This window comes from Haliaeetus leucocephalus, unplaced genomic scaffold (assembly GCF_000737465.1).
Source record: "Haliaeetus leucocephalus isolate CR32 unplaced genomic scaffold, Haliaeetus_leucocephalus-4.0 Scaffold162, whole genome shotgun sequence".
NCBI classification, from domain to species: Eukaryota; Metazoa; Chordata; class Aves; order Accipitriformes; family Accipitridae; genus Haliaeetus; species Haliaeetus leucocephalus.
Genome location: NW_010972598.1, coordinates 7,700,379 through 7,713,835, shown reverse-complemented (window position 1 = coordinate 7,713,835; position 13,457 = coordinate 7,700,379).

The window sequence follows — 13,457 nt, the reverse complement described above, 5'->3', positions numbered from 1 at the left end:
ACTTGTACCATATCTCAACCACCAGCCTTGACCCAAACTTTAGTTTCACCCATTAATTGTGGTATCAACTCAACTGACTGTGTGGAAATCCCGCAACAGCCCCAGGGAAGCTGGAAGGATTTCACCAGTAGTGTTACAGGAGCACAGATGACTAAGGACAAGCTTAGCAAAGAGCGACATGCGCTCCTGTATGGTCTTTCCACCAGCTGGTTCAAAACCAGTGCTGACTGGGAGCAAGCAAAGCTGGCTTATGACTTCTTAGATGAATCAACTTCTGCCCTGCAGCCCCATGCAGTCCCTCATCACTGACGTGTCCAGCACCTCTCTGCCAGGAGCAACGTTTTCTCCCTCCATTCCCAGCATGGCAGGAACTTGCCCAAGCCCCAGGCCAGGTCCCTCAGGTCTCCGTCCGTGCTCCAGGGACTGAGACCTCTCCCTGCCCAGACAGTCACTGGTCTAGGTCACTTCTAGCAGATGGCTGTCCGTTTGGGGTTATGCAGGCTCTCCAGGGCTTTAGGGGAGATTCGGTGTTGACGGATGGAGCAGGAACCGGGAGCTGGCAAGGTGGGCACTAGCTTGCCCGCCTCCAGCTCCAGTGCTGGGCTTGCCCTTTTAAAGGAAGTTTTCCCCTCTCGGGCTGCCGGCAGCATGGTTTATTATTGCAGTTTAGCATAAGGCCCTGTGCCAGGACAGGCCGCTTTCCCTTCGAGGCATTTAGCTGTCAGTAGCCAGGCACCCGAGCCCGTCTGCAGCCCACCAGTGCAATCCTCATGACCCTCAGCGCAGAAAAGCGTTTCATCGGGAGCTGTTAGCCGCTCCCCAATTTTCTGCCTTCTTGCCAAAGCCCCCACCCCTGCAGCAAGCACCTCGGTGGCCAGGCCACAGGAAAGCTTCCCCAGTTACAGCGAAGTCTCCTAAAACACTCACTTTAAAACTCCCTGTGCAAACTTCTCACGCACGCCTGGAAAATCAAGCACAGAAGTATTTGCAAAGCACGGCCATTATGAGACTGCTGGATTTTTGTGGGCATTCTTTAAACATGTTATTTTTGTCCCTGTCAACATCTTTTTTTTTTTTTCCACACTAAAGGGTGCAGAGCCCTGAGCTGTGCAGAGCCAGCCCTCGGTCCCTTTGCTGGCATCAGCCTGGAGGTGGGCATCGGGGAGGGACCGCAAGGTCACCAGCCTCCCACTGCCCTTTCCTCACACCAGAGCCCAGCTCCTTTCTCACTCCAGCACCGCTCCCTGAAGTCAAACAACTTTGACCAGTGTAGAGCCAGAAGAGTAAATGGCAAAACTGGGTCATGATGGTAAGGGAAGTTAGATGAGGATAAGCAGCAGAGTCAGGGGTGGCTTCTGAATCTGGCGTCCCAGGTTTTATCCAACAGTTGGGGACCGCAGTTACAGAGGACTTCAACTGACATGAAAAAAATCCAAATCCTGACTCCTTTCAACTGTACAATTGGTTGAAATCTGTAAAAGCAGCAGCGCTGAGTCCTCCTTAGTTCATTTGCAATGAGTCCCCCAGGACACTACTTTTGTTAGAAATGCCATTAGCATTTACTGTTAAGTTCACTGGGAGGCACTTCTGGTTTTAATTATGTAGCCCTTATAATGCTTCCTCTGGCATTCTCTTAGTATGGAAAAAATGAGCATAGGATATAGACAGATAAAAAAGCTATTAATTCCAGGACTAACAATACCAGATCAGTATAGTTACAAACAGATTTGTCTCCGTAACCCAGCCCAAACAGCTGGCTTTCAGTGTTCAGATAGGAATGTACCAAATATGACAAAAATGTCTTTATCTGGGGAAGCTAATTTTAGACACCAGTTTTGGCCAAGCAGTAGAAATACTTAGGGAAGAAATTACTAAACTTCCAATTAAAATAAATGCTTTTGTAGGACACGTTCGCACCCAGCGTTTCGGAAGCGGTCTCCCCGCTACGTCCATCACGGGGAGACTCTGGAGCGGCTGCTCGGCCGTGCCGCCGCACGCAGCCAGCAGCATCCATCCACCCCGTCCCCTCTGCAGCTTCTCCCTGTCTCTGTAACCCCACCACCAGCCCGCAGATCTCGATGGACCGGAGCTCTGGCTCTCCTCGGACACGCAGCCCAGCCTGACCAGCACCCAACAGAAACAATTTGCCAGTGGCTCCCACGAGGCTGGGAGAGGTGATTGCCGGCACCCACGGTGTCTCAGCCTCCAGGCCAGCACCGTACCCACCCCACATCCTCACCCACCCTGGGGAGATGATGGTCGGGCGCTGCGACTGATGGGGAAGCAAACCAGATTCCTGCCCCATGAAAGGGGAAAAAACAGCATTTCAGAGCTTCCCACTGCCTCAAGATGAGGCCGAGGTGTTTCACAGTTTAAATAATAATAAACAAACAAAAAAAGGCAACAAAAGCAAGGTAAAAAGCAAAACCCAACAGCTCCAGCGTCCTCCCAGCACATGGGCGATGCGGCTCAGTTCCCTGCTCTGCTCAGGCAACCTGTGCAGGGCTGAGCGGCTGCAAACCAGCTCCCCAGGTGACTCCTCTGGGATGGGGGAGAACCAGACCCGAGCTGCCAGATTGACTCGAGAAGAGCGGGCAAGATGTGCAAGCGCATTCACCGCACATAGCATTGTAAACAGAGTAATTATAACCCAACTAAAGAGAGAGGAAAAGCACGTGGCACATAAACAAGTTGTTACTGGAGAGGTGCACTGAAAGATTTTTTAATTGATCCAGAGCTCTGCTGTTTAAAGATTCATAGGCTTCAAGTTACTTCTGTCATGTTTAACATCACTTTTGAGTTCAACAGCCTCAGCGCTTGCAACCAGGTACCTCCAAAAGGTGCTCAGTTCAAAAGCCCTTACCTACGGCTGATCCATTTTTGTGTGACATGTTTTCTTCCCATGCCCAGCAGGACCCAGAATTGGTGGTGGTTTTAGGGAAGGGGCGTTCACGGTCCTGAAGGACTTCAAGTGTCAATAGGACGCAAGCAAATATATACTTATATTTTTAACTTCAAGAAATCGGGGCTTAGAAATGCTCACTCTTGATAACAGCAATCGAAACACTGAAAATCTGCCAGCGTTTCCCCTTTCAGCAGCACTCTGAGAGCCGGGGCCAGCTCCATCTGTCACGGTCGCAGATTGCGGCACAGCCCGGCTCTTTGCTGTCCCTTTTGGTGGCCAGGCTGGGCTTCCACCCCGAAGCACACCCTCCTGCTCCGGTGCCGAAGGGGTGAGCCGGGATGGGAGCCACGGACAGCCGAGAGCCGCAGCGATCGGGGCATTGCTGTGGGATACCTCCGCTCTGGTCTTTGCCTGCAAACTTGGCGTGAAGTCAGGTCACTCGTTTCAATTCCAGATGCCCTTACAGGTTGTCCTGCAGGGATGCTGGTCGTGTGTGTGTAGAGCACATACGAGCTTAAGGACAGTAACGTTGACATTTGTTGTTGTCTTTTGAGGACTGGCTAGATAAAGAGCATGGGGGCCTGTGAATTCGTTTTTTTACATATGAAATAGAAAATGAAAAGAGAAATCGAACATGAACATTTCCTGGCAAAAGCGGTTGCTAATAATCGTGGTAAAGACCATGTGCTCATGCCCCTCATGGACTGTCTCAGCCTCACGGACACTAATGACGGCAGTGTTTCCCTTCCCAAATTACTCACAGCCCACAGTTCTTCGCTGTGAAGAGCCAAAGAGGACACCCCTTTCTCAGTTGACTATGAGCTGTAGCCCAACAAATGAACTTGCAGATTTTGTTACTACAGGACATCATTTTGTTCCGGCACTGAAGTTATTCCAAAGAGCTTTTCTGCACTGAAATCCTTCGGATATTCTCTTGGTAACAGAAAGTACTTCAAGACTCCTGTTCCGAGACTTCCAGCGAGAGCAGGAGGCTCTGATCCTGCTATCAAATGGCAACGCTCACCTCAGGCTGAATGCCAGCACACAGCTCAAAGCATCATTTTAACCTCCCGAAAAGCTGCAAAAAGCATCAGCTGAAGTCACTTGGAAGCAGCTTCGTGGTGGGGAGTGCAAGAAATAGACCTTTGTAAGTCACTTGAGATGGTGGCAAAGGCGTCTTCAGGGACACTAGCCAAAAGCACGGGCTAGCAGTGGAGTAAATGTCCCCACGCTTTGATAGACGTCATGCCGGGGCCTGCACAGGGACACTCCATGGTACGAAATGGCAGCTGGCCAGTACCACCAGCAACCCAAAAGCATTTCCCACACCGAAGTGTCCTGCAGAGGTGGCACCCGCCGGTACGCAATAAAAGCAAGTGTTTGCTGGAGCAAGTCATTCTGACTAGAGTTTGTGGAGAAACTTATATTCAAAATACACTAACAAACAGAAGAGGCTTTCTCACTTGCCAAACATGCCTGGCAAGGAGCTTTCTGTAGCCCACGGGTGTTTTGGGACACTCACACATAGTGGGAACAGGATCGATGGGGGGCAGGACACATCCCGGCTGTGCGAATGTGGTGGCCCTTTCTGGGGAGGGCTTCCCAGCCTTCCCGGGGCAAGGGATCCTCTCTCCCTGATATTTCTGTGCGCTGTGTTTCTGGCAAGCGGCTACAGCCCCAAAATCCTGTGTTTGGAAAGCAGCGGCTTATTGTGCCTCCAAGGAAAGGCAGACCCGGTGTTTCACCCGTGCTCCTGCTGACGGCTGGCAGAAAGAGAGGCAGCACCTCCGAAACGGGGCCAGCCGTGGAGCCGCTTTGGGATGCACTTTCTGCTCATGGATCTATAGCTTTTATTTTATTTTATTTTTAACCTCCTTTGCAAACACAGCTAAATACCCTGCCCTGTGCCCGGAGATGGCACGAGGCCTCTTCACTGACGATGTCCCACTGAAGGTCGGTTTTGTGGCTTTCCAGGTGATCTGCAGGGGAACACCGAAAGCCCTCTTGGGTTGCAGCATACCTTGATAAATCATCTCAATCGATGCTGCTTGGCCTAAAACTGGCTTTCAGATGGGAAAGGCTAAGTGCTGAATTTTAAACATCATTTTGATGGAAGGTGAAGGTGTCTGCCTTCAGCATAGAGTTACCCAATCTGAGGCTTGCAGGGACTGGAAATTGAGAGAGACACCAAGGAGAGGCAAAAATGCCTGGGATATTTTTGTTTTGCTGTCTAATGCGAATTTGAGAATGAATCTACATGTGCAATATGCAGGATGCAAGCTAGAAGCACGGAAATAAGCAGCAAATACCTGCAGGGTGCAGAGCATTCTTCAGGTCTATGGATGGACATCAGGGACAGCTGGTTCCTTGTTTCAAGATGACCAAACATGTTGTAGAGGCTTCACTCACTTACACAGCAAAAAGACTGACTGGAAAAAAAAGGGCATTTTGCTGCGAGTTCTGCATTCGCTATTGCCTGCTTGGCCCAGCCACTTGGCCAATATTCAGAGTTTTGAAGGCTGGCTCCCATTTAGAGACAAAACAAGTGATGCGAGCTTGATAGAGCCTTTGGCATGATGGGTTTTGTTGATGGAGAGCACCCACAACAGTTGGTCCCCCACTTGCCGCGGGCACTGGCCACAGTGGGCTCTTCCTTACAGCCACCACATCCAGGTTCCCCGCGTGGGCACGCACGCACGGACCTACATCTTTCCCTTCAGGGGTCCATGAAAAAAAGATTTATATTACATATTTTATATAAAGTATATACACCTAACTTAATAAATATCTTAACATGCCTCTGAAGCAGTGGTTTTCCGTGTCTCCCTCCCCTGTTTGTGCATCTGAGCACAAGAGCAGAAAGACTACAGGGAGAAAAGGAGTACCACTCAGTTAAAGAATGCAGCATTAGAAAACTAATGTTAGGTCTTCAAAGGTCTTTAAACCACTAATTCCCACTCTTGTGGTAGTTTGGTGTTAAAGTTTTTCAAGAGCTGGTTGTTAGTGATCAGGGAAACTACTAAATTAACAACTCTGGAGACTTAATGGTCTGAACACTTTCAATCATTTATTAGGGAAGGAAATCCCTGCCTGTAAACAAAGCCAGTGTAGGCTTATTTCACGTCAGGACCAGTAACAACACATCAAAGCATTCACAAGCCATGAGTTCGGACCACTAAAATTATCAACAGGGTTTAGACTTCAAAAACTAATAAACTGGGGTTGATCTTTGTTTGTATTCTGGTTTCTGAACCTTTAAGGCCTGCTAAAATGCCATTTCCCAGTTATTCTCTGTAATCATAAAAGCTGGCAATTCTCACTTTTTCAGAGGTTTCTGGAGAAGATGAAATGCTGTGGCACTGACAGCGCAACTGTAAAGGCTGCCAGCAAGGAAGGCGTCTTTCTAATGCAGATTGAAGTTCTGAGCAGCAGTGGAGTAATTTCCACCTCGCATGAGGCACAGAGCATCTTTTCAGCGAGCCCAAATCCTGGGCCGTGTCTTTCTGCCATAACCAGGGCAGAAGCACTTTGTCTGGTGCCTCCTGGGCCGTCTTAGGTCCCAGGTGTTGCGTGGTAACGGCATCTTGCTGGAGAAATTTGCTGTGGTCTGCGGAGGAAAATAAGGACAGGGCCATGTTTGCCTTAAGTGGGCATTTTGTCCCTGTGCGTTGGGTGTTGTGGGTACATCCCTGCATCCACCCACAACAGAGGGGTCCAGCCGCTGCCTACCCAGCCCCTCACGCCATCCTTATTGAGGTCTTTGGGGTGCAACGTGGCTGCATCCCGGCAGCAAAGCCGCCCTGTGCGCGCAGCTCTTCAGGTGGGCTTTGACACCATGAGTGGTTTTTTTACTCCCAAATAGGCAGCTGGTTTTAGGCAATGCAGAGGTTAGATGGCTGCCCTCTAGGATGTGCCTGGAAGTGCATGAGGTCAGCTTGAATGCAAAATTTATACACAGTTGGGAAAGTTTCTTTCCAATGCTGACCATAGGGGTTTGACTACTAAGGTTAAATGGTTTTAGTGAAGGTCTTTATAGGCTAAAATAACGACGACCACTGTCCCATCCCCAGAAGCTCCACACAGATGGCCTCCTTTTCCCAGAGGGACTTCCCCCATCCATTGTCCCTTGACATCGGTGGGCTCCTCAGTCCCCCTGACAAACAGGTCTCTTCTCCTCAGACCCTTTGGGGTGGGGATGGAGCCTTTGCTTCTGTTCCCAAGGCTTAAATCCGTGACTATCACGGCTGTTTATAGCTCGCGTGCTTTCATCGCGCTGGCAGAAGGGAGCAGCACATTTGCTCCCTCGTGGGCTAGGAAAACTGGATCGCCACCCAGTTAAGCCAGAATTGCAATGAAATGTTTGTGGACGGCAGTGCAAGCTGCTGAGGGATCCATCGCTCCCAGCTCCTTGCAGGCTCACCATGTCACACTCAGCCCAGCGCTCATTTTCTTTTCCTCACACTGAGTACATGTCTTTCCCCCCGGGGTTATTTAAACTGCGCTGTGACGCTTTTTCAGCCAGCCAGCCAGCTGTCCACCTGTTTTCGATTAAAATTTTTCTACTGTAGCTCTTGTTGGCTCAGAAAAGTGCTTTGACAAGCTTGAAATTTCCTGCCTCGGGAAGGAATAACATCTCTCTAAGAGCGCCGTGGGTTGCGTTGGGGAGGCATTACCCATGAGCTGCAGAGAAAGTTGGACTTACTAAAAAGATCAGAAACTGAAGCAGCCCTAGTGGTGGCAGTACTGAAGATGTCCCAGAGCTCCTGGCTCCAGCGTAGGACACGGCTTGGGTCACTGCCATTGAGGCACCTTCATAAAGACACTTCTCAACCTCCGTTTCTTGTGCTCAAATGTTTGCCTACCTCAGTTCAAGAAAATGTAGCATATATGATGTCCTTGTGAGGAATAAAGTCAGACACTCTTCAGCTGAGTCTGGCAGGGCAGAAAGCTGAGCTGAGGCTGCAGCTGATCGCGACTCACCCTCTCCCCTTTCCCCAGTGACATGAAGAAACCCTCCCTGAAACGGGAGAAATATTTATGCATGCTTTCACGCTGGAGAAGAAATCTGTGAGGGTGGCAGTTTCTGTACAACAGCCCCTCGAATTTTGTCTTCACTCTCCTTGACCTGTGCTCTGCTAAAACTTTCACTAAGCTATTTATCAGGTAAATATGTAAACCGGCCATCATCGTATCACCATATGGTGACAGCGACTGAGAGCTACCCTATTAATTGCTGACCCCATTTCTATTTCAATCATTTGGCGTGTCCTCTAGGAAATGAATGGGATCAGTCATGATAAATCTGTTCTCTCTGGCACCAGATAATCTGTTTTCAAGCTGGAGCAGATGCTGAGGTGCCCGTCCCGGCAGCCTGCTGCTGGATGACCAAGGGGGTTGTAGTACAATGTGGCTGCATCCCTGAAGACTTGTGTTGGTGCTCCCTTGTACAATAAATGGTTTTGCTACACAGTATTGTGTTCTAAAACGCCCTGCTGAGGTATGGCACATCCCACTCTTGCATGCTGTGTGGAAAGGATGCGTCTTTCTAAACGTCCCACAGACTAATTCCTGGATGGCTGACAGCCTTTTATTTGAGTATTAAACTGATGCAGAAAGGCCGGGTGTCTTACAGCTAGAGGAGACTGGAGAAGGGTAAATGTTATTTGAATTGCTCAAGGGTTTTGAGCCCATATCTCCTGTTTCTGCTCCAACCACTGGGATGAGACACCATGGTGTGGTGGTAAGGGTCTTCTCAGCTCCTCAAGCTGGAGCTACTCCCCTTTGCACTGAAACAAAGTAGTCTTTTGAGAGGTGAGGCGTGGTGGAGGGAGCATATAAGTATTTAAAACCATGATTTGCTGGTCCTGCTGGTCAGACAATGGGAACACATGCCGTAAAACACTTAACCATCGAGGAGAGCAGAAACTGCATCCCAGCAGCGGGTGCCCTGAGTGCTGGGCTGGAGAGTCAGACACGGCGTTGCTCTCTGGCCCCTGCGGTGCTTAATGCTGTCCTGCACAGACACGGCTGCAGCTGGGGGGGGCTGGGAGAGGTCTGTGCCCTCGTCATCCCACAGGCTGCCACCCTCTCGAGCAGAGAAAACAGCTCAGCTTGGACCCTGGCTGCCAGAGCCCCTTCCCAAAGCCTTGCCCGTGCAATCGCCCTCGCTCAGGTCCTGGCACAGACCCCCGAAACCGTGCGTGCCTCAGCGAGGAAGGGAGAGGAAGACGCTGGGTCCGAAGCGGAGAGTGCCCTCCCAGAGCAGCGTTTTCCCTCGGGACAGTTTGTTTTCGCTGTATTTTTGTCCCTGGGTCCCAGCTGCTTAGCAACTGGATAAAATTGTCACAAAATGCTGGCAGTGCCCTCCTTACCCAGGGCAGGGACGGGGCTGTGTCCCCAGGGGGGCTGTCTGCCAGGCGAGGTGGCCACGTGGTGCTCACGGGGGACCCCCTATCCCTGTCCCATCTGGTGGGCTGTCCAAAAGATGCGAGGGAATTTGGCCCTCACGCATGGCAAACGCTGCATCGCAGGCAAGGCATGCAGGCAGCATCCCCCCCGTCCCCGTCCCTGGCAGATGGAACATGGACACTCTTGATCACGACGCCTTGTTGGGTCTGAGTGGATAAATGCTTTTTCCTGCCTGAAGGACCAGGAATAAAAAGTACATTTGGATTATTCTCGGGAAGTACCTGAAAATGAAAATATTCACCATTCCTGACTGTGTATTTGGGGGAGATGGAGATGAATACACCATCTTACTTTGGTTCAGGGCATTTCAAATAAAAACAAAGAAAAAAATGGCGATGAAGACTTAGGGCTATATATTCTTTGGGCCAGAAGAAAAACAGGCATGTGACTAGTGCCTGCTGCTGGCCTTGCCCTGTTTGACTCCTCTGCCTCTGCGGATAATACTCAAAGAGGTATCCAGGCTACCCAGGAGGCCAAACCCTGCTCAGCGGAGCTGACTGCCCCTGAAGGGCCATACAAAGGGCAAGGGATGGAAATTAATTAGAGTTTTTAGGAGACCAGTTTATAACACACTTGCCCTTATAAGTGGCTGACGTGCCAAAGATAGTTGTTGGCAATTGGTGACAGCTTGTGTGTTTACCTCAATCAGCAAGTATTTGTAATTAATTTTAAGAATGTTGATGTTCCAGCCTTACTGGGAACATTATAAACTGCCCTCAGCACTCTGATGTGCTTCCAAAACATACATTGCCACAAGTGAAAAAGTACAAAGACTCAAATATTTTAGGGGAGAGGCAGGGAAGAAGTGGGGAGATGATGCGGTTGAAATGAAAATGATTTAGATAACTTGGTATCTATTCACAAATATTTAATTTTCATGACTGGAAGCAACCACAACTGTTATAAATGGGGTGAACCGCCACATCACTTCTAGCATGTCTCCCGCCTGATGCTACCACACCACAATATGGAGGCTTTGTCAGGAGCGGAATGGCTAGATTTCACTTTTTTTCTTTCCTCCTCTCCACCCCTACAATGCCTTGTGCACCCCCCGTGCTGACACATGAGTTTGCAGGCCCCCCCCAAAAAAACTAGGGGGGATTAAAATAGGCCTGTGAAAAAAAATATGATTTTCTGAGGCAAGTATTGCTGCCAAAGACTCAGCATTGCTGAGCCACTCCCTGCAAGCTTTTTGAAGAAGCATGGGATGCTTCTGCCCACTGTTGTGCCCAAAATGTTTATTGACAGTTTCTATCTCTGCACGGAGAAATGGCAGCATGCAATTTCACTATTTTTTGGTTTCTTTACATTTTTACAACAGTTCTTCATGGTGGTTTTCACTAACTATACCCTCAGCAACAGGTTTGGCAGGAAACCTTCTTCGAGACAGGAAAACGCCATTGCCAAATCTACCAGCAGGGTGGTTAGGGCGGTGGAGGTGGCTGAGCTCAGGACAAACTCCAAATGAATCCCCTCTCAAAAGGCTTATGCCTTGAGTTGATGTTGTTCCTTTAAACTCAGAAATGTGCCGTGTCTCGGAGCACTGCCCAACATCCTGGGGAGCTGAGACTGCTGAGGGGGCACAGGGGAGCAGAGGAGAGACAACCAGCACCAGGGCAGCAGCCAGCTGCCGCTAACGTCTGCCCTGAGGCTTTAGCAGCAGGTTTTAGAGAGAGCTTTTTGGTTCTGCGAGAGAGCGGGAGAGCATGCTCAGATTAAAATCACTTACCTACAGGGTTGCTAATTTTTTCCAGTAGTAGAATTACGAAAAATGCCTCTCGTGTTCCCCATTAATGTTGCTATTAGCAGACAGGCAGGGCTCCCAGCATGAGCCAGTTCTTGCTGAGAAGGTCTGTGTGTACCACATTAGGGAATGTGCCACTCGCACAGCTTTCAGAGCATCGTACGTGATTTGCCGTAGCTCCTGTAATGGTACAGAGCCGAACGTATCTACGTCTCACATCAGAGAAGGCAGCAAGGTCTAGCTTTAAGTCCAAGGTCCTTGATTAAAAGAAAAGAAGACCAGCAAGCCCAAAGGCCTGCTTCTGGGTGCTGAGTCGCCCTCCTGCTCAAACACCGGGCGGGCGCAGTGCTGAGAAGGACTATCTTGCTCGGATGGGGCCGTGAAGTCAAACGTCTCTCGCTCGCCCGCTCAGTTACTCACACGAGCAGTATAATAGCAAATAAACCCCCCCACCCCTTACCAGGGGTTATATAACCCTCTGTCTTCACATGCACTTACTTCTAAGGTTAATTTTCTCTTTTTAAGGTGGGCCTTACTCCAGTGCAGAAAGAAAATGGTCTAGTGCATAGACCAAGGGGGAGCGCTTGCTGTTCTTCACCTTGATTTTAGCAAGGCTTTCGGCACAAGTACCCATAATCTCCTTACAGCCAAAGCGGTGAGATGGGGACTGTGCTGCAATAGACTCTGGGTGGCCCTGGGCCAGCCCAGTCGTACGTACAGGTTTTCTTGTGCTGAACTCCCCTTACGTGCACCTCTGCTGTGGCTACTGGTTTTGCGTAAACCCCAAGGTAGGATGGGGACTTGGTTCTCCGCAGCGAGCTGGCTGGCCAGGAAAGAGGCTCAATTTGTAAAGGACTCAGATGTTAGCTCTCAAACTCCTTGTGATACAGTCAGCAGGCAACTGCTCCGAGTGGGCAGAAAACACCTCAGGGTGGTTTTTTCTTAAATGCATGGATTTTCTTTTAAATGCAGAGGAGATTTTTACCTGTGCCCCGTTGCTCCCACCTCAATATGTATCACTTTCTCATCTCAATCCTGATTCTGCCAAGACATTCCCAGCTCTGTGTAGAGGAGCAAAAGGCTACACTGGCTATGCCAGGCATTGGGACACCTTTTTTCTTCTGCACAGCTTGTGACCAATGCTATATTACCACAAATTTGTATCCACATCTAAGCTCGCACAATGAACCAATTAAGGATCTGTGATTTTTTTGTTTCAAGTATGTGGCCGAATGTTTATAGAACAGTCTAGATTTTAATCCAAACTTTCACAAATTTAGACAGCTGCCTCCAGTGCTGTCAAAAGGGCATACAATCAGCACATCTGAAAATCAATATACCTCATGGGGCTGAGTACCTCGGTTAATCAAATACTGCAACCATTAGCTTTTGCTCAGCTTCCAGTTAGCTCCAGAGCATTTTCTGCATAGTTACAAGATTATAATTGTTAGAAGAAAAGAAAGTGGGTATTTTAAACATCATGGTCCCTATGTTTTTTCATTATTTGAACTCCACCCTTACTGCAGGTTGATTTTCCTTCAAGAATTGCTCATTAGGTCTAAATCTAGAGAAAACAAACCCCTGGCTGTCTCAGTGATCCTGGATGGTAGGGAATGCAAGGCTCTTCCAGGGCCACCTGTTTCACTGCAAGAAAGGTTTTAGAAAACAAATCCAGACAGTTGATTCATTATAAAGTAGACACAAGTTATGAAGATAATCAGGGAAACAAATCCTATGAAGACCTCTTAAGTCCCTGGCTGCTATTACTGTTATTTTTTAAGTCAGCACTGGCTACCCATGTCACATGAATAATACTATGTAAGTCACAGATGCAAAATAGCAATAGCTGCAGAGATCGGGGCCTTACCAATGGGTACATTTAATTAATCTAAAATTGTTAGAGTTGCTCTTCTGGAGCATGGTTGGTGTGGGACACAATCTCAGACTGCCTGGAGGAAAATGGCTCCACACAAGAGCTTACTGTCTCGGCAACCACGTGTTTCTCTGAAGATGAAGGCAAGCTGTGTGCAACTCTGCAGCGACTGGCTTGTGAGACATGCTCTGGCAGCAGAGCAAAGTGTGTAGCAGAGGAGCTTTGGTGGTAGCAGAGGAAGGACTAAGGGAAGGTAAGATGCAACAATTTTTCCCTAAATTAAATCTGCGATGAATGCCAAACCTTAGCTTAAGCATCCTTCTAAGGAAGCCTAGACCAGGGACCTCTGTCATAAATATTCAGGGATGAATTTTCATCCATACATTCCCTAGTCTTCCTTTGTTTGCACTCCACCAGACTGCAATTCATGTGGCTACAACAGGGGGCTTGTTATGTAGCCACATAGC